At 40.3% G+C, this 26,008-nt stretch overlaps 1 protein-coding gene across 8 annotated transcripts in view; it reads right to left on the bottom strand.

The window, feature by feature from the left end:
* The window catches only part of auts2a (activator of transcription and developmental regulator AUTS2 a), a 1,193,837-nt gene that overhangs the window by 1,114,379 nt on the left and 53,450 nt on the right, over positions 1-26,008 (bottom strand). The gene's annotated exons all lie outside the window — the stretch shown is intronic.

The following is a 26,008-nucleotide window of genomic DNA, read 5'->3' as shown; positions in this document are numbered from 1 at the left end:
CCAATGTTTATAAGTGATTGTCTAGTAAGCAACCAAAGCAGAAACTTGGCACACCTTCGATGCATCCCCTGGACTATTAATGCTGATTTCCATTCATTCTGCACTAGTTTCTGCACATGCTAATGGGATTCTTAAGAAATGTTGGTGTCTCTCACTGATGGCAAGAAGTTCAATTCAAGCTTCAATGTGATTTTACAATTATATATTTTCAGAAAATTCTAGGACTGTGATAATTTTTTGCTCAAGTCTCACTTTGTACCTGAACCAGCATGGCCAATGACTTCATGCTATGGATTGCAAAATATGGTCAATGCTCCAATCTTGAGCTCTGATGTTTCTTTCAGAAAATCATCTTTTTTTTAAAAAAAAGAAAAACAATCTTGAGTTACAAACAAGAAAATTTCAGCTGCCACCAAAATCACAGACAAAGATGCTAAAAGCCAAGAAAGACTTGCTACCATTTTGTTTTGTCAGTGGGCATTTTATCTTCAACACCCCATGACTCTTCATTTGCAAACTCAGCAGATCATAGTTTATTGATGGTTTGGAGAGCAAAATTCAACCCATGCCACACTAGATAAAAATGTGGAAGACAAATAGGTAGACAGGAGGTCAGTGTGAGTCACCTGTGGTATGGGTTTATGTTGAAGATGTCACCAACAGCTTTCCAAATGGCTGCTGTTATCTTCAGCAAATTAACAAGTTGTCATTTATTTTATCCCAAATCTCCAAATAACTCAGAAAACACTCAATGGATTGTTCTGTCTCTAGATGTCAAGAGTAATACCACACAGCCTCATGCTAACTGACTCCTGAGCTCAGAACTGAGAACTTTCGGTGCTGATAGACAAACAAGATAGCAGCAGCAGCACATTATAACAAATGTTGGGAGATAAAAGCTCAGGAAAGCTGTTGGGTCCCTTGGATATGGATAAATACAATGACCCAAATGTGAACAATATACATTCCAGACAATGGAATGAAAGTTCTTATTAAGGCAATCTCAAGTTTGTAATTTTAAGGCAAAAAATGTTAACATCTGGTTTCTCAAAGGATCGAAATCTATGTAATAGGTACATTAAAAGTACATACACCAAACTTCACTTAACTGAACAGGAGGAAGCGCAGCACAACTTTGTGCTGCTCCATCTTTGCAAACCACACAGAGAGTGAGTCTTACCATTGATACCTTTTACTGAAGCAGCATAGCAGCTAAAGAAATATACACTTCCCCAGATTCGTAGTTCTATTCACTGAACAAAGACAAACACATAAAATATACTGACATCTCTGTTTATCCCCTGCTCCAGTCCATTACAGTGTTTAAACCCAGAGAAAATTGATCTACTCTCATTTACGTCATTACACTGCCTCCTCTGCTTCTGGCATGTTAGAAAGAATAATTGAGAGTTCTCCACTTGGTTTGTCCTTTCTTTGACATCGCTGACCGTGTAACATTCTTCTGATGTTCTCATTCTGTTATAACTGTCACGAGCCCCCAAAGGCAATTGTAGTGGGAGGAGTGACTAGTTAGAGAATGAAAATGTCACCATTGTTACCAAGATATAAAAGATAGATGTAGCCCCGATTTAGTGCATTCACAGCTCCTTAGCACTTTATATTCAATAAATTACTTTTGAAGTATAGTCACTCTTGTTTTATAAACAAGGTGTCATTGGCATCTTGTCTTGTGAAGTAACAGAGTACTCTACTGCTGCAACAAATCTGTTTTGCTTTTCTCAGAATCTAACCAACAAGCTCTGTTGAAAAGGTAGCAGCTTATGTTGCACTTGCAATGCACAGAGCAATTTCATAGACTGCTTTACAAGGCAACGGACACCAAGCAATAATGAGAAAACGGAGTAAACTGGGAGGTGAGACAAAGTGTGGCTTAATTCAAATTTAGTGCTGAGGTGAGGCCATCGAGTTCACAGTAGAACATTCTCTCAACATATTCTCCAGGTTAAGACCATAAGATTGTCAGGTGTAAGAATGGAAGTAAACCATTTTATATAAATAGATGCATGGCTATTTTAGCTTTTCTGGATTAGATTTAATTGTCAAACTGTTGCAGGTGGAGTGGGAGGTTCGGTGAAGAGAATGGAGAGACGTTGTCTGGATTTCTCCCACCTGATGAATCTTATGTTTTTCTCTCAGTTCTTTTGGTCCTCTGGGGAGACAGTATGAGTAAGAGTGGGTTGGTGGATATAAATGTTTATTCATAATGCTCCAGGCATTGCCATTGTTTGGAGCAGCCTTCACAGACCAGTTGGTTTTTCCCTGCCTGTTCATTTCACATGATCACAGCTGTGAATGGAAGAGCCCAAATCGTGAGGTAGCAAGGGGCTGGTTGAGTTAAAGCTAAAAGGACAGAATACCTAGGGAGGAATTACTTGGCTTAGGCAAGAAGCAACTGGAGTGGAGGAAGTAACCTGTTCTAAAATTCTGTCAAATTAATTTCCATCATTTAGCTGACACTGCTTTATTATTTTTAAATTTTAATCTGGGTACTTATTTCACTTTTTAAAAAAAATTCTGTTTCATAACCCCTTTCTTTCCAGATTACAAAACACAAAACATTCTTAGTTGTCCTTCACAGTTAATCCTTTTCGGATCGATTTACTCCCTCCTTTGTTTCATCTGTGAATTCAGCAGATTTTACAGGAATAATCAAACTGGGTGTTTTTTTTAAAGATCTTGGTAGGATTTTGAATGGTAAATTATTTTAACAAGAATAGGGAATATTTCAATATGGCCTTTCTAGCATTAGTCACAGGCATAACAAAAGTTTCATAGGATTTTAATATACTGTAAATGACTCAATTTCTGCCACTTTGTAAGTCATACTTTCACATGATCACTAATATGGTTATATTAAGGTTCTATGGTAACAACTAAGAACTTGCCAAGAATCAATTTAAATTAATAAGTACCAGAAATAATGGTCAGAAGACAGACAGCTCCACTACATGGATTGTCTGAATTGTACTATTGTTACCTTCAAAATAATGAGCTGTTTCATTCCTTAACGACCTCTTTATTTAGCTAAAAATTCCAGAATGCAACATATTCTCAGACGATGCTACAGGCATCAAGTATCAAAATACGATTTCCGTTAGAACATTTAATCCATCATTTAAGTCATTGCACATCCCTTGACCAATTTCCCTTCCAATTGCAGGTGGAGAAAAGAACGATGAAATTTGTAACAAACCATTTCTTTGCCATTGCGAAAATCCAACAAAGACGAATTTCACTAGCTAAGTTTCTCAAATTCTACATTTAATAATATCTTGGGAGACGTACCAGAAGGCACAGTATCACATTCAATGAAGTTTCAGTGGCTTTAACAGAGAAAAAAGACCATCTTTAAAAAAAGTCGAGGAAAAGACTATGCGCAATTGCTTTTTTTTGGTTCATTCTGTTTCAGAGATGGCTGTCTGTTGCCACTTTGGCAAAATTAGGGGTGTAGATCTTTGCTGGGTTCTCTCAAGTTTCCTCAGTTCATATCTCAACGCTATCCACCCTCTGATTTGTCTTCACTTTCTGTTTTTACCACAATTTCCCTTTCAATTATTTCAGGGCAAGGTAGTTGGGATTTGATTTCCAATGTCTGTGTTTAACCATCTTTCTCACTTTAGTTGTACTTAGCAAACCTTAGCAACATGAAAAATTATAAGAAATATTTAGTGAGTATTGCAAGCATGTTATCACATTTTAACAGTTTTTTTTTCAATGTAATTTTATGGAACCATACGAGTAGAGCTGCAGCTTTATTAACTTCCTATTACTTCACCTAAGCTAGTTTTCTTTGCTCCTGTTGGGTTCTCTCTTTGTCCACCATATTAGGACGCTGAGGATTATAATTAAGAACTTAGTCAAGTACTGGTATAGACTCTTTGAAATCACCAAACTAGTTTTCATTTCCAGCAATATAATTCATTTGCATGTTAAACACAACCGATATCATTTAATATCAGTGCTTTAGCAGCATGGATTTAAATCCCACACTCATCCACTTCCTCAGAGTTCTTACCCGTAAAATCATAACTTTATACTATATTTCTCAGTGTTTACATGCATGGAATTGCAAGTCTAAACCAATCTTATGACAAATTATTGAAAAGGCATTTTCTGCTTTTACTCTGCTTGTGTCAAAAATCATAGAATGATATTAATATTCCAGAGCACAATGTGTGAAAGTACGCTAACTCTTGAATTTTACAAATAGGGTAATTACTAATTCAAAGCATGTTTTATACTTGCATCACTACATACGCGGACAAATCTATACTTTATAAGAGTCAGTTACAAATCCAAATGTCAACTCATCCTCACTCGTAGATATGAACACTGCTGAATTGCTGAGAAATCCGAGCAGAATCTAACTACAAATATATATAAATCATGGTCAGTGCTTCACAAAGAATAAACTAGACAGAGTAGCACCAACCTTATATCTTGCCTTAAAAACCTTGATGTACAATACATGTACTATTTAAATAAAGATTTAGGTCTGAAAATCCTTCTTACACTGAAAAGTGCCAACTTTTATCACAGCAGTACTGCAAGCGATTAGACATACTAATGAAAAGGCATATAAAAGTGTTAAAAATTAAATACATTAATAACAAGTAGGCAACCTATGATAAACAGCAATATATATACACTCACCCACGGATACAGAGAGATGTCCAAGGAGACATGTGGGCGGCACGGTGGCACAGTGGTTAGCACTGCTGCCTCACAGCGCCAGAGACTTGGGTTCAATTCCTGCCTCAGGCGACTGACTGTGTGGAGTTTGCACATTCTCCCCGTGTCTGCGTGGGTTTCCTCCCACAGTCCAAAGATTTGCAGGTCAGGGAAATTGGTCATGCTAAATTGCCCGTAGTGTTAGGTAAAGGGGCAAATGTAGGGGAATGGGTGGGTTGCGCTTCGGCGGGTTGGTGTGGACTTTTAGGGCCGAAGGGCCTGTTTCCACACTGTACGTAATCTAATCTAATCTAAAAAAAACAGTAGATAGATAGAATGAAGGATGAAGGAAGGGATTTAAACAAAAAAAAGCATTCATATCGCGCCTTTCACAACTTTCAGACAATCCAAGTCAGCTCCCAGTCAAAGACATTTTTCCTAAACCTTTGTGATATTAGATACTTTTGTAGGTATCTTTGAAGTCCAACTGAATGATGAGAATAGGCAGTGAATACCTCAGTTCAATAGTCCAATGATTAGCAACTTTCACATTACAGGAGTGTCACTATTTTATTTGAATGTCAGCTCACATTAAACACTGCAGTGTTGGTGTCACGCTCAAATTCAGAATCTTCTAATTTGTGCACAGTATTCAGAAAAATAAGTCATGTGAATCTTTTGGCCATCTGCCAACCTCACCCCCCCACTCCCTCCCACCATGCCCAAAAAATCTCTTTTCCATGGGTCAGTGCCCTTTTAAATAAAATCTAGTCATGTATCATGACTTGAGAATTTCTTGGAAAGCAGTGTTATTTTTCCCCAATCTGTTTTCATAGAATTATTTGTGCATTATGCTTTGAAAGTAACCACGATGTGATGTCACTCAGCTTCAAATTACAAAATTTAGCTGACAGGCTGGGAATGTGGAGCAATGTTTATCCAGAGTCTCTTCACTGACTGATCAGACAGGAATAACATGCAGTCATTACACTGAGCTTGATATAAGAAGTTTTTGCTGCCGTGTTTATTTAACTGCAATAGATTGTTTTCACAGGCACAGGATAGAATTTCCCACAAATCAAATTTTAAGCTTTGAATTATGGTATTAATACTAGTATTAATTCAAATATTGCAAGTCCTTGCAAGAGAAGAATAAAGTTGTTTTCCAAGTTGATGGTTTTAAACTCATCCAATTTTCCCCTCTTCTTCCTAACATACACCACTTCTCAGAAAGCCAGACAATAGTTATCCATAGGAGTGGAACATGTTAACATTCTGATTAATTTACTTTCCCATTTTGAATGACCCATCTGAATAGGTCTTGACAATCTTTCCTACAACTGTACTGGATACTGCTTAAACACAGAATTAAATGTGGTATCTGCATAATCAGAAATAAATCTTGATCCAGTCACTCCATAGGCTCAATAGTGCAGTGCACCAAGTGACCTCCCACAGAGTCAGAATTGTTGGGAAGGAAGGAAGGAAATGTTGAGACTAACTCCCCACTAAGATATCTGACAAAACAAACTAGGTATTAAGCAGACCATCTGGGCTTTTCTTCAAAGTCTTTGAAAGAACTTCACGAATCACATCTCCAAGCTTTTCCGAAACCCCTCTGGAATTCATGCCATTAAACACTATTTAAACAACGACATTTTATGTCAAAATATTTAGAAAACGTACAGTGAAGTGTTAGATTCAACATGCCCAATGTCTGCCATAATTCTTCATATATCATAACAGTCATCATACATAGTTCAGTCCCAAACACATTGCTTGCAATAATAAATACTTGGTCCAAAACAACTTGCAGAGGGCTATGAGGCCACTGGTCTTGCACTGTGTTGGCCACTACATGTGGTATTGTTCTTACAAATCCGAAGTAACAAAGTGACAACTCACTAGAATAACACTTGGGAGAACTACAGTGTATCGGCACCATTTGAAAGGGGTTTGAATGATTAATTTGAGACACAAGAGGTAGAAATATCATTCCACTTGAGATTCTAGATTTTAGCCCAAAGCACCTGATCCTTCCATTAGTTTCAGAGTTCAGAAGTCACGGATGGGATGGGGGTGGAGGAGGGTTCCATACTGTTCCCAGTATGCTTACTAATAGCACAAGATTTCATTGCTCATGCTGAGGTTGCTACATCCTAGATACTTAGCACATATGGTCATGTTTCTGGTTCTCATGTTGAGCATGAGTGGGAAGTATCAGGAGAGAGCCCAAAGCATAACAAGTGCCAAGCACCATTCCCTGACAGATGGCGAGCAGGCAGCATTTGCCAATGCTGCTTTGTAACAGGTTGCTCGGATTTGTGGAGCAGTGGTGAATACTTACTCATGGCTATGAACCATATCATACCACCGCATGCTGCATCAAACTGGCAACAAGCTTGCATTAAAATGAATGAATTGAAATGTTAAGTAGTACCTTAAAAGTACAGCTTGTGCTAAACTGTGTTCAAATCCTCAGAATGCTTAACTGAAATTTGAATTCAGATCATTATATTGATGTTACTGATCTGGATACAAAAACACGAGAATACAATGCCCACACACACACAAATGAGGTATCAAGACTGTGAATGAGTGTGAGTATCAGTGAGAATCAATGAAACAATGAGGGTGAGAGTGAAGATTAGAGTGTGCACATCAGTAAGTGAACACAGGAGAGTGTGAGTGACTGCAGTCAGAGAGTTAGCAATAATATAGAGTCTCAATTCAACAGCCAGATAATTGTCTTCCCATCGACCTCATTTACTATCCCACAGTCATGGCAGAGATAAAGGGAAAGACAGAAAATTCTGTTCTTCTGTACCGCACATACACTTTCCTTGGACACTAGATAAGGCCAGACTGCTGTGAATTATAGACTCGAATTCCAGTGCACCATCAGATTTTAAGATGCCTATAATTGTTTAAATGTCACTTACTCGTGTTTTAAATCATTTATCGTCTAGTCAGCTTTTCCTGTATTATTTGTGGCAAACATGTTTTCTCACAATTGCTTGTGTATGAGTTTGACACTATATTAAGTCAGTAACATTTAATATTATTGACCAGTTTAATGTAAGGCCCTCAAGAAGCTTCACAGAGAGATCTTGAAAATGATTCTCCATCTCAATGAATTAGATTTTCTACAGATAGCATGCTCAAATATGTGACATTTAGAGCATGAACAAAAATGATTTATGTCTAGACCATCTGATCAAATAACATGGCTTAAGAGAAAAATGGTGTTCATGGATAATATCGCAGAAAGAAAAATTAATGGCAGGGATAAAAAATACAATGAAGAGGAGTAAGCTAAGTGAGAATTGGGAAGGTATTAAAATCCATTATTAACAGGATTATAGCCACATTGAGGAAAACTTAAGGTAATGGGGACAAGTCAGCATGGTTTTGTCAAAGGGAAATCATGCTTAATCAATTTATTGGAGTGCTTTGAAGGAGTAACGTACACTGTGGATAAAGAGAAGTCAGTAGACATACTGTGCTAGTATTTCCAGAAGGCATTTGATAAGTTGCCACATCAAACATTAATAAGGAAAATAAAGTCTAATGTTACGGGGGCTAATATATTATCACAGGTAGAACATTGACTGGCTGGCAGAAAATGTGCACAACTAAATGGGTCCTTGCCTGACTGGCATGATGTGATTAAGTGGTATCCCTCAGTGGTCTGATGGTGGTGCCTCAACATTTTACAGTTTACAAGTATTTAGATGAGGGGACTGAAAGGATGCCAGCCAAATCTGCAGAAAACACCAAAATGGGTTAGGAAAGAATGTTGTGAAGACGACACAAGGAACTTGGAGACCAATAGAGATGGGTTAAATGGCCAGACAAAACTTTGGGAGATGGAATCTCACATGGGGAGGAGTGCACGTGTTTACTTTGAAGAATGCAAAGATAGAGTACGACGTAAATGGGAAATAACTGAGAAATGTCAAAAAGTGCAGAGGGATTTTGGTGTTCTCGTGCATGAGTCACCAAGAGTTAGGATGCAGGTTTAGCACATAATCAATCAAATGAGATGCTATCCTTTAGTACAAAGGGAATTGAACAGAAAGGTAAAGAAGTCATTCTTATTTATACAGGGCATCAGTGAGACCAAATCTGGAGAACTATGCAAATGTTGGTCTCCTTAATTTGCAAATACATAGAACATTACAGCGCAGTATAGGCCCTTTGGTCCTCGATGTTGCGTTGACCTGTTATATCAATCTGAAGTCCATCTAACCTACGCTATTCCACGTATGTCCATATGCTTGTCCAATGATGACTTAAAATGTATTTAAAGTCAGCGAATCAATTACCATTGCAGGCAAAGCATTCCATACCCTTACTACTCTCTGAGTAAAGAAACTACCTCTGACATCTGTCCTATATCTATAACCCCTCAATTTAAGGCTATGCCCCTGCTTGCTTGCCGTCACCATTCTTGGAAAAAGGCTCTCCCTGTCCACCCTATCTAACCCTTCTGATTACTTATATGTCTCTATTAAGTCACCTCTCAACCATCTTCTCTCCAACAAAAACAGCCTCAAATCCTTCAGCCTTTCCTCGTAAGACCTTCCCTCCATACCAGGCAACATCCTAGTAAATCTCCTCTGAACCCTTTTCAAAGCTTCCACATCCTTCCTATAATGTGGTGACCAGAATTGTACACAATACTCCAAATGCGGCCGCACTAGAGTTTTGTACAGCTGCAGCATAACCTCATGGTTCAGGAACTCGATCCCTCTATTAACAAAAACTAAAACAAAAGCTGTATGCCTTCTTAACAACCCTGCCAACCTGGGTGGCAACTTTCAAGGATCTGTGTACATGGACACCAAGATCTCTCTGCTCATCTATACTACCAAGAATCTTACCATTAGCCCAGTATATTGCATTCTGGTTACTCCGACCAAAGTGAATCACCACGCACCCACCCACATTAAACTCCATTTGCCATCTCTCAGCCTGGCTCTGCAGCTTATGTATGTCTCTCTGTAACCTACAACATCCTTCGTCACTATCCACAACTCCACCGACTTTAGTGTCGTCTGCAAATTTACTCACCCGCCCTTCTATGCCCTCATCCAGGTCGTTTATAAAAATGACGAACAGCAGTGGACACAAGACCGACCCTCGCGGTGCACCACTGGTAACTGCTCTCCAGGATGAACATTTCCCATCAACCACCACCCTTTGTCTTCTTTCAGCAAGCCAATTGCTGATCCAAACTGCTATATCTCCCACAATCCCATTCCTCTGCATTTTGTACAATAGCCTTCTGTGGGGAACCTTATCAAATGCCTTGCTGAAATCCATATACGCTACATCAACCGGTTTACTCTCATCTACCTGTTTGGTCACCTTCTCAAAGAACTCAATAAGGTTTGTCAGGCACGACTGACCCTTCACAAAACCGTGCTGACTTTCCCTAATCAAATTATTATTTTCTAGATGATTATAAATCCTATCTCTTATAACCTTTTCTAACACTTTACCAACTACTGAAGGAAGGCTCACTAGCCTATAATTATCAGGGTTGTCTCTAATCCCCTTCTTGAACGGGGCACCACATTTGCTATCCTCCAGTCTTCTGGCACCATTCCTGTAGAAAATGACGACTTAAAGATCAGTGCCACTGGAGCCAATACAGATGAGGTTTACTGGATTGATACCTGGAATGAGGGTGATGTCTTACATGAATAGGTTAAAAAAGTTGGCTTTATTTCCATTGAAGCGTAAAAGATTGACAGTTGACTTGATTGAAGTATACAAGATAGAGATCCTGACAAAGTAGTTTTGGAATGGATGCTTCCTTTTGTGAAGTAATGCAGGGTGCCCTGCTTAAAAATTAAGCAGACTGAAGTGATGCAAATTAGATTTCCTCCAGAGGCTCCTGTGGCCTTGACGCACCGTGCCTCAGAAGACGGTGGAGATGTATCACTAAATATTTTTAAGGTGGATTGATTTCCCTTGCCCAGCAAAAATCTAAGGTTATTGTGGGAGCTGGAAATGTGGAATTCAAAACAAACTCAGCAGCCTTGATTTTACTGAACGCTGGAGCTTTTTAAGAGGGGTCAAATGATCTATTTTTGATTCCCATCTTTTATGAACCTGTTTCTTTGATTCATGATGATAAACCAACTCCTCTCCATGGATCAACATAAGTAAGAATAAAATAGACAAGGCAGTTATGTCTGAATAATTTGCTCAAAAACTTTTAAGTAACTGTGACTCACTCACCCCCTGACATTAAGCTCACCCTATCATTGACTCATTCTATTCTCAGTGAGTCAGTTGTATTTGGGTATGATAGTGCAAAAATCACATCATCTAGAAGCCAGAATTGTGGGATGAGGAATACTATTTGTCCACAGTGCTTTTCCTGACTTTTTCCAAGAGTGTGAAACAAGTGGAGACGATTGTACCTTAACATTCAAAAATAATTCACTGTAGCTTTCATGTCCTCATGTGAAATGGCTGCTCAGCAGCCTAGGAACACCCTTGCTTGCAGTGGTATTTATTCCAGACAAACAAACGTTCACAAAAATGTTTATTTCAGCATCGCTCAAAATAAACCAAAACCATTACAAATCATCAAGATTGAGCTCTGGCTCATCCTCACAGTAATTAGGATAGTCAGTACATCACTGAAGTATTTAAGCTAAAAATAATCAAATATCAGCCTGGAATAAAACCAACATAAATAAAATACTCCAGATGGAAAATTGGGATGTCTGACTTTCTCCTAAAATTGAAAATTGTGAAGCAACAATGCGTGTATGTCTGGTGGGCCTGTACTGTTGATGCAGATCACTGGGTTCCTGGAGGTCTGTAACTTAGCTATACTGATCTTTCTGTTAAGTGACACAAACAATTGGGAACAGCCAGATCTATTGAGGAACAGTATGGAACCAGATGTTCCTCATAATGAGACAATGCAGCAGCACATTCAAGATCAAGGGCTACAAACCAGTCTCTGGACATGAACCAAAATTGATAGTGGTACCAGTGAATTCATCAGCACTTTTAAAAAAAGAAAACCTGAATTTCCACAGTATTTTTAATAATTTCTGAACATCCTAAAGTGTTTTATTGTCAAGGTGGTCACTAGTGTGTTGTTGGAAATGGGACAGCCAATGTTCACACAGAAAGCTCCCACAGAATATAATGTGCTAACAATCAGATAATCTGATGAGTAACATTTGTCAAGGGATAAACATTAGTTGGGATACCAGGGAGAACTATCCTTCTCTTCAATGAAATTTTGCGAGGGCATATTTTGTCTGAGAGGGCCAGATATGCCTTGCTTCAATGTCTGATCTGAAGAACAGTCCCTCTGAAAATGTCAGCTGGATCAGAAACTCTGGTCGCTGGAGTGAGTATTCATCCCACAAAAGTGTGACCACTGAGCTGCAGCTGATACCTAACCAATTAAAGCTCATGCTCTCCCTCATAACAGACTTGCATCGTCAAATGGTTAGTTCCACACTAACAAACTGGACTCATCTCTGTTCAGTATTTTAATTTTTCAGGGGGCGAAATACTGGAGAAACTGACTGCAGCCAGAAAATATTACAAAGTTAATGATCATTCTGATCATCATCACACTGACTTCCACATGCCAGTTTTAACAACGTGCAAATAATACGTCCCTCAGCACTTAAACTCAGCGAATCTTGAGAGAAAACAAATCAAGTTGTTGGGTGGAAACAGGAGGGATGACACAAAGCTAGCTCAACATCACATTAATGGCACCCCTACCAGGTTCATGAAATACGATGGTTATAGATTAAAAGCAAAATATTTTGGAATGAAGAGATGAAAAAATCAGTCAAATATAACAAGTGACAATTTTAAATGAGCAGAATATTCATAGAATGGCACGGCACAGAATTACACATACCCGCAAATATAAGCAACGTATTCAGTTCATGCTGGTATTTATGCTCAACTAGAGTTCCTTTTTTCCATCTAAATCCACAAATATAATCTTTACTTCCCTTCTCCCTCAAATGCTTGTTTATCTTCCATTCAGATGCTTCTATATTACTTATTCCAATTATTCCCTGCCAGAGTTAATTTCACTTTCTCAGTATATCTTTAAGTAAAAGAGTTTTTCAAAATTCCTACTGAATATCAGAACCTATCTCAGATTGATAGACTCTAGTTATACTCTTCAATTTAACACAAAGCATTCTTCTTATCTGCACTTTATCAAAATATTTCATAATTTTAAAGATCTCTACTTGACCATTCCTCGATCTTTTTCTTGAGAAAGAAGAGGCATAGCCAGTCAATCTTTCATGACATGAATACCCACACATCTCAGAAATCAGCCCAATAAATCTTCTCTTCACCCTTCATGGAGCTTTTTTTTTAATCCTTCTTTGATAATATGCTGACCTGAACTGCACTACTGTAAGTGTAGTCTAATCAGCTTTAATACAGGTCTAGCACGCTGTAATAACTCAAGAATCCTGACTGAAAGGAACATCATTTAATGGTGAACACCAAAGTAGAGTCACCATCCATGGTGTACATAGGCTAGTCTTAGCCTGTGATGGAGAGTTCTGAATACTCATCCCTGGGTCTGCTTTATTTTTCTTTTTTTTACTTGAACCCAGACCTCCCAGTCCAGAGATAGGGTCAATACCACTGTGCCAAAAGAAGGCCTAAGGACCTGTCTTTTTTTTAAAGAAGCACTAGTGAACCAATAACCTTGTAGGGGTTATCACACATACCTTTCCAATTCTATCCTTTTAGAAATAAAGCCTGATGCAATTTTATTTTCACAGCCTTGCTAACCTGTGTCATAACTTTTATAAAAATTGGCCTATTTGTAGTCCAAGGTGCCTTTGTTCCTGTACCCAACCTGCAGTAGCTCTTTCCAAATCATAAGCGGCTTCTCCAATTTACCTGCCAAAATATAAAAGCAAATTACTGCAGATGCTGGAATCTGAAACCAAAATAGAAAATGCTGGAAAATCTCAGCAGGTCTGGCAGCATCTGCGAGGAGAGAAAAGAGCCGATTTTTCGAGTCTAACTGACCCTTTGTCAAAGGGTCAGTTAGACTCGAAACATCAGCTCTTTTCTCTCCTCACAGAGGCTGCCAGACCTGCTGAGATTTTCCAGCATTTTTTCTTTTGGTTACCTACCAAAATGCACTATTTCACAATTAATTGTGTGGAGGGGTCATTTGTACCATCAAGTGTACACTGGCTTCTTCAAACAGCAATCCAATTAATCAATTTAACAATCAATCAGTGGTTAGCACTGCTACCTCACAGCATCAGGGATCCAGGTTCGATTCCAGACTCGGGCAACTGTCTATGCAGAGTTTGCACATTCTCCCATTGCCTGTGTGGGTCTCCTCCAGGTGCTCTGGTTTCCTCCTACCATCTAAAGATGTGCAGGTCAGATGAATTGGCTAAGAGAAAGTGAGGACTGCAGATGCTAAAGATCAGAGCTGAAAATGTGTTGCTGGAAAAGCGCAGCAGGTCAGGCAGCATCCAAGGAACAGGAGATTCGACGTTTCGGGTATAAGCCCTTCTTCAGGAATCATTCCTGAAGAAGGGCTTATGCCCGAAACGTCGAATCTCCTGTTCCTTGGATGCTGCCTGACCTGCTGCGCTTTTCCAGCAACACATTTTCAGCAGATGAATTGGCTATGCTAAATTGCCCATAGTGTTCAGGGCTATGTGGGTTAAGTGCATTAGTCAGGGGAAATGCAGATTAACAGGGGAAGGGGAATGGGTCTGGGTGGGATACTATTCGGAGGGTCCATGTGGACTTATTGGGCCAATTGGCATGTCTCCACACTGTAGGGATTCTATGATTCTATAATCTCTCTTCTTCAGATATTTATCGTATGCCTTTCTGGAAACTACTATTGAACCTACCCAGCAAGGAAGCACTTTTCAAACCTTAATCGATAAGCGATTCCATGAAAACCTTTAGCTTCCTCTCGGTCCTGGCTGTTTTGCTGATCATTTTAAGCCTGTACCCTCTGTTTATAGACTATAGAGCAATTGTAAACAGTTTCCCGATGCATAATCTTATATACATTATTGAAACCTATCATGATTTTAAGGTGCCTAAATCAAAACCCTTTTAGTATTCTCCGCCAGCAGGAGAACGGCCCCAGTTATCAGGTTATCTTGTGTTAGATATCTGCTGCAGTCTGCTATCATGAACAATATTTCCTGAGAATGGTGCAGTGTACAATATTTGCTCCCTGTCCAGTTAGCATTGTTCATAACTATTCAGTCTTTCGTGCACCACATATGCTTTTCTACTTGTTGCACAAAACCATTGGGGAGCGTGAACGCTTCCTTTTCACCAGTCCTTCTGCATTCACCTTCTGCCAATTCTCCATGTTTCAATTAGATCTGATTGAGTCTGGGTGAGTTCTACCAGCCTTCTACAAAAACCTGATCCTTGAGGATTGACAACATCCTCACCGACAAATGTCTGCCACTACCCTATCATACTCAAGTCACTGATCAACAAACAGCTTTCAGTTCAAAGTCAATCTATCAAATGCATTCTGTTTGTCATTTATTGCTGAAGCATGACAGTCCAATGTTTGTTATCAAGTGCCTTGTGTATCTCACAAAGAGACATATTTGATTAACATCCAGTCTTCCCCGGAAAGGTTAGGCCTTGTTCACTGCTGTGGCAGTTTTCAAAAGTAGGCCTATGAACAAAAACTGACATTTAAGGACACCTCAGTGACTTAACACAGTCTAAAGGTTTAGTCTCCGTTATCCCAGATCTAATACACAGTCAGACCCTGATGTTCAGGCTAAAATAATGTGATTTATTTACACCAAGGTAATTGAATAGAAACAGGTCACCACACCAAATTTACTGTCAATACAGATACCTGAAAGAATAAAGGTAGAATCACTCCATGAGGAGCTAAATTATCTGATTCAGAACCAACTGCATATATCTTTAGGAGGAGGTTTACATTCCTATCAAGTTACAATGTAGCAACTCATTCTAAAGTGCTTCACAGCAGTTCTGACAAAGTTTGACACCGTAGTACATAAAGAAATAGGAGGTCAGATGAGGTGTTAACTGTGCTTTGAAGTAGGGGAGAAAAGCTGATGGATTTAGCGAGTGCATCCACAGCTCAGGCTCAAGTAAAATTAGAAATTTGTCAGAGGCCAGAATAAATCTCGGAGAATTAAAGGACTAGAGGAGTGTCACAGAACCTTGGAGTTGCACAAAGCGATGGAAAGTACAAAGAGGAGAATTGCTGAATTGGAATGTTGCTGAGATAAGCACCAGTATAGATTGTGAGGTACAATGTAGTCTCATAGTCCAATAATTTGTAGGGCTTCACAATTCACAACACAGCAAGCCAAATGAACAAAAGATTGAATGAAAAGCTGACTGTGAACATTCCAGCCCAAAGGAAATGAAGAGTTGTCAATTAAATCAATTCAAAAATACTACCTGCTTTAACTGATTTTATAATACTGTTGTTCACACCTCACCCTTCTCTTATATATCTGACCCTACACAAAGTGGTCAACAGAAAGAATTCAACCTTTCAGCGGAATTACATCCCAAATAACTTGTCAGCGAATCACAAAGCACACACATTAATCATCATAAAATGCAGACAGATCGGGGGAATTTTATACATGTCTTGAGTGCATGGTCAGAAAATACCCTCCTTCTATCAAACATAATTATCCAAAGCCTCTTTTAAATCATAACACCATCTTTTGCTAAATTCAAGTTGCTCTCTATTTTTTTTAGTTCTCTGCCAGAAGTCAGGTCCAGCACTCAACATTGCAACCTCCACCATGACAGAGGAAAGAGGCAACCGTGAATCCACTGCAATTGGTACAGGGATTGAACACCACACTACCAGCACCAACCTGATCCACAATGACCAACTCCAACCCCATGCCCTTCCTTTACAAGCAGTACCAGCGAACATTTGTACAATCATGGTGCAGCCTGGAACTATGTGTAGAGATGGTGGAGGGCCCAATTTTATTTTCATCAATATCCAAACAGGAATCACTCCTGCTCATACCACCTGCCAGTTTTACGTGTTGGAAGGAATTGCAAATCGATCCTCAACATTTTCCATCTGTTAATACCATAACTTACTTGACCATCAGGTCAGGGGTAGGAATTGAAGCTAGAACCCCTGGCTCAGAAGTAGAGATGCTACTCACTGTTCCACACCTAGGGGTACAGGGTCGTGCCTCCTTAAAATTGGAGTCACAGGCAGGCAAGGTAGTGAAAAAGGATCTTGTTTTCATCCATCAGTACACTGAGTGTAAGAGTCGGGACATCATGTTGCAGCCATACAAGATGGAGGTCAAGCCACATTTGGAGTACTGCATGTAGTTCTGGTCACCCTGCTTTGGAAAGAATATTATTAAACTAGAAAGAATGCAGAAAAGATTTATTGGTATCCTACCTGGACTGGAAGGTTCAAGTAATAACTAGAAACTGATAGACTGGGACGTTTTTCCCTGAAGTATACGAGACTGAGGGGTGATTTTATAGAGGCCCATAAAATCATGACAGGCATAGATAAAGGAAGATTGACAACATCATTTCCCCATTGTAGGGGAGTTTAAAACTAGAGGGCGTAAGTTCAAGGTGAAAGGGGAGAGATTAATAAGGGTCCGGAGGGGAACTTTATTTCATATAGAGGGTAGTGAGTATCTGAAACAGGCTGCCAGAGATGGTGGTGGAGGGGAGTACAATTTTGTCATTTGAGAAAAACTTGGACAGGTTAATGGTTGGGATAGGCATTGACGGATATGGACCAAATGTAGACAAATGGAACTAGATTAATTGTGAAAACTGGGAACATAGACAAGTTGGGCCAAAGAGTCTGTTTCCACTCTGTGAACTCGATGACTCTATGACTTCATAAATTTACATTTGAGATGCAAGATGTACTCTCATTCATACCTATGTTAACAGAAAAGTGAAATAAGAGGCTCAAAAGTTTTGATGGCACAACGTTTTCCTCCTCAGACGATACAACTGATTTGAACGTTTTTTTCTCTGGTTATGTACAGGTTTTGTTTAATTTATCAAAATTACTGATTAATGATGACTGACTCAAAAGGTACACATCAAACCAGATAGGTGCACAGTCAGAATAACCACATCATCATCGTTGCTTTTCAATGGGATGTTCAGCAAAAAGAAGTAAGCAGTGAAATAGGTTACGTTTCTATATCACTATCGGTGAGTTAATGGCTGGCAGCTAAATCACTGCCTCAGCATGAAGACATGTTAAAAATCTGAGTTATCAGCTGAAATACAAAATAAATCCAAGCTAAAATTAAACATTAGTATGAACTGTCAATCTGATAGACTGGTCAAGTAATGCCTTCCTGAGATGCCTTATAAAAATACAAATTAATTTTTACAATGAAAAAAAGTCAGATGGGAGAGGTTGAATTTGATTTTTGATTATCTATATATGCTCCTGCTTCCTTAGCCTTCCAGGACTAATTGATATTCCCAGCTGGTCCCTGGCACTCATTCAGGAGCAGAATCAGAATCAAATCTTCAGCCTTCTGCATTTCCAGGATGAATGTAGGGACTAAGACATCAAAAGCATAATCAAATCCCACAGCATCCAAAATCTGCACATTAAAAAAAAATGCTTATTTGCACTTTAAAGGGCACATCAGGTTGGAAATTATTGAATATTCCAAATAAAGAAAATAAGGAAAGATAATGCCTGTAGAGAGCCAGTGACACTGTGCTCACTGATGTATCAGTGACAGCACATCAGCAGTAGCATGAGCAGGACTGACTGTTCACTGCCTGCCTATTCCACTGGTTGTAACCAATTTTATACATTTTCTTTCATGTGTGAAGCTAGAAACTTCCGACTTACGGTCACAGAGTCATACAGCACAGAAACAGACCCTTTCGTTCAACTCCTCCACAGCAGAATTCCCAATCTGATGTAGTCCCACTTGCCAACATTTGGCTCATATCTCTAAACACTTCCTCTTCATACTTGTGGTGGTATCGTCAAAAAAAAGGTGATTGAGAAAAGCAGATATGACAATTGAACGAAACAATGTACAGAAACTTTAACAGTGGAAATTTTTAAAAATAAACGATTGAGAGTTTTCCTTTCAAAACAGAGCATGAGGCTTGTTTTGAGTTCTTTCAGTTATGTCCCTTTGCAAGTGAGTTAAAGCTTTCTAGTCACTCTACAAAACGAAGTAATCTTGCTCAGAGGTTAAGAGGCGAATGAATAGGGAGTAAATGATTTGTGATTAATTACTCCAGAACTGAAGTATGGGAACTGGAAGATGCAGATGTCTTGCATGTACTAGATTTTGCTTGGATGGAAAAAACCCAGTGTCACAGTCAGGTAACTGAGCTTTCCTCAGGGCCAGAGGATAACCAACCATAGCTTCACTAACTACCAGTTTCTTGAATTTGCTCAGCAAGAACATTTGATATAAACTTATCTTGAAATTAATCAACATCAAACCTAGACAGAAATCCATTGCCCTTTTAATTTTAGAGACAGGATATCTGACTTCTCCTGTGTCTCTTAACAGGCCTCACAGTGATCAAATTAGTCTTCACATTTGTTTACTGTTGATATATAGAGATTAAAAAAATGCAGATGCTGGAATCCAAAGTAGGCAGGCAGAAAGCTGTAAGAACACAGCACGTCAGGCAGCAACAGGAGGTGGAGAGCTCGACATTTCAGGTGTTACCCTTCTTCAGGTCTGGGGGTTGGTGTATGAGGAGGTGTAGAAAAAGGGGGTAGCGGAGGCAGGGTGATGAAGTGGGGATAGTTGAAGACAGATCGAGGGTACGACCTGGTTGGTCAATGGGAGGAATAAATGCGATTCATGGCAGGGAGCGGTGGAATGGCGGAGATGGGGCTGGGATGGGATGGGATGGGAGTCGGGGTCTGGGAAGGGAGGTTATTTGAAATTGGAAAACTGAGTGTTGACTGCCCTGGGCTGTAGGCTGCCCAGGCAGAAGATGAGGTGTTGTGCCTCCAATGTGTGGTTTGATTTGTTTTGACAATGGAGGAGGACAAGGTTGGTCATGTCAGAAAGAGAGTAGGGAGGAGAATTAAAATGGGTGGTGACTGGGAGGTCATGTCAGCCCCTGTGGACCCAGCTGTGGATGCTTGGCGAACCATTCGCTTAGTTTAGATTTGACCTCCCCAACATAGAGAAGACCACATTGGGAGCACCTGACCCAGTAAACTAGGTTGGAGGAGAGGCAGGTGAACCTCCGTCTAATCTGGAAAGACTGTTTGGGGCTCTGGAGGGAGGTGAGGGAGGATGCAAGAAAGGTTTAGTGCGAATCCAAATTGCAACAACTAAATTGAAAAGTGTGCATTTAGGTGCATCAATTTATTTTAAAAAATAACTCGGGTTTGGCAGAATTCACCTTCTTGAAACTTTTGAAGGGCCAAAACCACCTGTGATAAGCCACAAATTTGCAGGCAGGTTTGTGATACCTATGGTTGAAATATTAACCTTTGCAGGTGTTGGGAAGAGAGCAGAGTAAGGCTTTAGACCCAACTAGCCGCTGTGCTGATTTTCCCAACACCCTGCTCTGATTCTCACCAAGGTGCAATGGCGAGGCGTTAGGGCTATCCAGCACAGCAGAGCAGAACCAAAATAAAGATGGATTGAGGCCAGTTAACAGGAACAGACTGGGATTTTTCACTCCATAAGGCAGTACCACAGCAGCAGAACAAAGGCCAAACACCAGAAAGGCATAGGGTCCTCTCTCTCTGTCTAGCACCAGCGCCCTTTACAAGTGAAGCATCATATCCTTGTTTTTAGGTTCAATTCATCTTATAATCAAGGGTAGCACTCCATTAGCCTTCTTAATTACTTGCTGCACCTGCTTACTAATCTTTATGACTCGGACTCACAAACCCCTAAATTCCCCCACACCTTAGAATTCTGCAATTATCCGCTGTTTAAATAATTCTTTGTTCTTGTTTTATTCCTCCTGCCAAAAAGAACAACTTCATATCTTGCATTACTCACCAGCTGCCAGATTTTAGCTTATTCATTCAAGTTGTCTGTAATTGATCTGCACTCTTGTTATCTCTTCTTCATAATATCATATGAAATTCAATGCAGAGAAGGGTGAGGTGATACACTTTGGTATAAAGTAAAAAGAGACTGTAAAGGGTACTCTTCTGGAGGATTTCAGAAGCAGAGACCTGGGTGTGTAGTCACATAAATGAGTAATGATGGCAGGACTTGCAGAGAGCTATTAATAAAGCTTATAGAGTTTCAGACTTAATTAATAAGCACAGAGAGATGTTATTATAAACTTATAGAAGACAGTAGTTAGGCCTCAGCTGGAATAATGTGTACAGTTCTGGTCACCTCAGTACAGGAAGCATGTGAATGCCCTGGAGACAGTGAATAAGAGGTTTATGAGAATGGTCCCAGGGATGAGACACTTCAGTTATGAGGAAAAAATTGGAGAAGTTGGGACTGGTTCCCTGGGAGAGAAGAATGGTAAGAAGAGATTTGAAAGAAGGTTTCAAAATCACGGCGGGTCTGGACTGTGTAGACAGAGACAAACTGTTCTCACTCCAAAATGGATCTAAAATAAGGCGGTACAGGATAAGGCTTTTGCTCAAGAAGCAAACTAGATTAGCCATGATCTCATTGAAAGGTGGAGCAGACCTGATGAGCTGAAAAGCCAACTTCTGCTCTTACACCTTATTGTAAATGAGAGGTGAAAAGAACCGTTTTCACACAGTGAGTAGTTAGGTGCTGGAAAGTGCTGCCTGAAGCATGGTGGAGGTAGGTTCACTAGAGACATTCAAGAAGCATTGGATAGGAAATAATGTGCATAATTATAGGGAAACACAAAAGATTGGCACTAAGTTAAAATGCTCAGAGAGGTAATGCAGACACAATGGGCTGATTGGTCTTGCTTCACACTGCATCAATTCTCTGATTCTTTTCTTAGCTATCGTATGTCACCTGTAAAGGTAACTGCCATGCCCTCACTCCTATTGTTAGGGATGTTGATAAATTATATGAATTCTGCTTGGGTGAGAGCCCAAGTACTCCCTATATCCACAGAAATACAGAAGGTATTCTCATTACAGGATAGCATCACTTAATAAATGAGTTAGCAAGAATGAGAAAGTAATCTCCAAAAACCAAAAAAAAACTCCAAAAAAATCTCTGGAGAAGCCCTCGAGAAAGAAAAATTATTTTGACCCCTGACTCGAACTCATCACCTCTGACTCGGAGGCGGCCAGCTGAGCCACAGCTGACACGACATTTAGACTAGTTCACAGAGCACTGACATTAATGATTAACGATGACAATGTTTGTGCTGTGCCATGACATAAATGTCAGTCATTGTTTCCCTGTACACAGCCAAGTCTGTACAGCTTTAAGACCAGATTGTATTTGCATGACTTCCACAGACACGTATTCCGCATTTAACAGTGCCCCTGTTAGCACCATGTCACTTTTAAGTGTCGAAGTTATAAGGACTGGAATGCTGCAAGACCAGCTGATTCCTGCAGTACCTTGCCTGATCTGATTGTGCCATTTTGGAGCAACCTTTCCATTCTCCCAGCCTTTGATTTGGAGTCTTTCCCTGCACCACACTAATGGCTGAGGTTTTCACCAGGGAAACCCCATCCATGAGGCCTCAGAATGTTTACTACTACCACCCAATAACAACACTCATCAATACCAAGGGACCAGAAGACCCACATAGATAAGACATCGGTGTTGCTCTCAGCAGCGCCCCACCAAGGCAGCAGCTAGAACAGCAATGCCTCCACAGCCAACTGTCGCCCACAGCCACTGCGGCAATGAAGGAGAATTGCTGAACTCCACCTGGACCAGAGAAGGCTGGGGTGATGGCTACCGAGATGCTTCCCCATTTAGAAAGAAGTATTGAAAATATCAAGTTAAAATCTCAGTTAGTAATAATTCGAAATCCAAATCAGTCCCCGCCCATCACTCTCTCTGGCATATTCAGCACTGTAGCTGTGGGCTACTTCAGATTGAAAGCATTATTTCAGAAAACAAGTTACTTTAAGCTTTAAAAAAAAGTGGCAGCCAGTTTGAATCATAGCCTAACAATCTAAGCTTGACCTGCAGACAAGAGTTAACATATGGGGTGACACAGTTACCATAAGACGTGTTGACATGGTCAGTATGAAATCAGAGGCCTTTGACTGTGGAAAGAGCAACAACCACTGAAATTATCCCTCATTAATAAGTGTAAGTGGTGAGCTGCTCACATAAAATGCATTTTCAAAAGGCAGCTCTCCAATTAGAAAAAAAAGATTGTTGCTGCTCATAAGGGCAAATTTTCACTTAGAAACAGAGCATTTCCTTTCAAAGCCAAACCAGAGACAGTGGAAGTGGAGGGAAAAGAGTTCCAGCAGGGATTACAGGCTTTTGGATAAAACCATGGAAGCCAGTCTGAAGAATAAGCAAGAGAAAGCATCTTCTTTCCTGAGGTAGTCAGGGAAACCAAGACTAGGAGAAGCTGGGTAGGCTGGGGTGGTTTTCCCTGGAGCATCAGAGGCTGGGGTGAGAGATTTTAGAGGTTTATAAAATCATGAGAGGCATGGGTAGATGAATAGGCAAAGTCTTTTCCCTGGGTTGGGAGTCCAAAACTTGAGGGCATCAGTTTAAGGTGAGAGGAAAAAGATTGATAAGGAACCTGAGGGGTAGCTTTTTCTCACAGAGGGTGATGTGTGCATGGAACAAGCTGCCTGAGGAAATGGTAGAGGTGAGTACAATTAGAACATTTAAAAGACATTTGAACAGGTACAGGTACATAAAGGGAAAAGGTTTAGAAGGATCTGGGCGATAAAACAGGCAAATGGGACTAATTCAGTTTAGGAAATCTGGTTAGCATGGACGAGTTGGGCCAAATGGTCCATTTCCATGCTGTATGACAGTGAACAGGTATTAGATTTAGATTACTTACAGTGTGGAAACAGGCCCTTCGGCCCAACAAGTCCACACCGATCCGCCGAAGCGCAACCCACCCATACCCCTACATATACCCCTTACCTAACACTACGGGCAATTTAGCATGACCAATTCACCTGACCCGCACATCTTTGGACTGTGGGAGGAAACCAGAGCACCCGGAGGAAACCCACGCAGACACGGGGAGAACGTGCAAATTCCACACAGTCACCTGAGGCGGGAATTGAACCCAGGTCGTGGGTGGCACGGTGGCACAGTGGTTAGCACTGCTGCCTCACAGCGCCTGAGACCCGGGTTCAATTCCCGACTCAGGCAACTGACTGTGTGGAGTTTGCACGTTCTCCACGTGTCTGTATGGGTTTTCTCCGGGTGCTCCGGTTTCCTCCCACAGTCCAAAGATGTGCGGGTCAGGTGAATTGGCCATGCTAAATTGCCCGTAGTGTTAGGTAAAGGGGTAAGTGTAGGGGTGTGGGTGGGTTGCGCTTCGGCAGGTCGGTGTGGACTTGTTAGGCCGAAGGGCCTGTTTCCACACTAAGTAATCTAATCTAATCTGTCACAATGTAAGGATGAGTGTGAAAAAAAATGCATTCACCAAATTATAGGGCACCTAGAAACTTAATGATCTCACCAGAGGTGCAACGGTAAGACTCCATTTTACATCTCAGAACAGATTGAAAATTGAACAATAAAATGAGAAACCTGGAAGTGATAGAGTCTTTTCAGCTGGTAAGGTGAGAAGTGATGACGAGTAAAAAGTGAGGTCTGCAGATGCTGGAGATCAGAGCTGAAAATGTGTTGCTGGTTAAAGCACAGCAGGTTAGGCAGCATCCAAGGAACAGGAAATTCGACATTTCGGGCCAGAGCCCTTCATCCCGAGAAGTGATGACCTCAAGAAATCTATGTTTGAACTACTTTTGTTTACAATCACAAACAGAACGTGTGTTTCTTACTGCCCATGATCATTCTTTTGTATCCTTGGACTGTAGATCCTGTTACATAAGGTAATAGTTCCTCAGTGCTTGATACCTATATCATATTGGCTCCACTCATTCAACACATGTCACAAACTATTTCTGTGTGCACACAAGGACTTCTAGTCTAGCTTTCCAAATGAACAGGTGTATCAGTACCAGCTCCCTCAGGTCCCAGCCACTCTGCCTGACCAAACATAGTTGCTATCATGCAAGAGGAGAGCTTCTTCTGTAGATATTTTAGTGATATAACTCGTACCACTAATCAGTCAATAAGTCCAAGACACAGCACAGACGAAAGGAGGATTGGTGGCCGTGAATTGACTCAAACAACCCTTTGCTGAGATCACATAGTCAAAGAGGTGGCAAATATTCCAAAATATCAGGAATAATCATCTGGATAAATATCAGCGATCCCAATTAAATTTGCTTTTGTGATTTTGAAATATCAGTTATTTGTTCTTACACACACTCCCAAATTCAATGTGCACACCCATTATTGCACATGTCCTCTCCTACACAGACAAAGAATAGATACAGAGCAATGTACCTCAGAGAAGAAAGTGAGGACTGCAGATGCTGGACATCAGAGTTGAGAGTGGGGTGCTAGAAAAGCACAGCAGGTCCTGATGAAGGGCTTATACCTGAAACATCGATGCTCCTGCTCCTCGGAAGCTGCCTGACCTGCTGTGCTTTTCCAGCACCACACTCTCAGCAACGTATTTCAGACTCTGGTTTACAATCTTCAGTCTCCCACATAGCAGGGCTGCAGTTTCTTGGGTTGCTCGATGCTTTACACTTCAAGTGACAAACTTGTAAACGGACTCTCATCAGGTTGGGATGTTTATCATTGCGAAATTTCCAGCAGGATGGTTTTCAGGTGACCTTGAAGGTGGAATGAGTTAGGAAGGGGTGAAGCAGATCATTCTCTCTTTTGAGATCTCCTGTTTACAAAAAATGTTCTTGTTAATTACTTTAGTTTGCTTGATGCCTTGCAGTTGTGGTTCTGACCAGTGAAATTTGGTTAAATGGCCTATTATAGATCTACCTGAAGAGTGTGTGTTGCTGACAAACATCAATACAGCTATCACACTGATTTTCACAAATTCACAGTATTTTCCAAATAAGGAGTTGGTACTCTTGTTGATTACGCATCCTGTGTTGTGAGCGAACATCCCTAAAATTTGAGAGATTCAGTGTCTTCATTTCTGATTGCGTTCAGAGAACTATATTGATTTACATTTGTCTGGAAAGTTCTTTTGTTATGACTCACAACAGGAGGGACACTCCAATCCACTAAAGGTGGCCCTCAGGGCAATCCTTTCCAGCTTTATTCAAATTTTAAAA

The sequence above is a fragment of the Hemiscyllium ocellatum genome, chromosome 31 (genome assembly GCF_020745735.1).
Source record: "Hemiscyllium ocellatum isolate sHemOce1 chromosome 31, sHemOce1.pat.X.cur, whole genome shotgun sequence".
Lineage (NCBI taxonomy): Eukaryota > Metazoa > Chordata > Chondrichthyes > Orectolobiformes > Hemiscylliidae > Hemiscyllium > Hemiscyllium ocellatum.
Note: the sequence above shows the minus strand (reverse complement) of the source record. Positions and strands in the feature narration are given on the sequence as shown.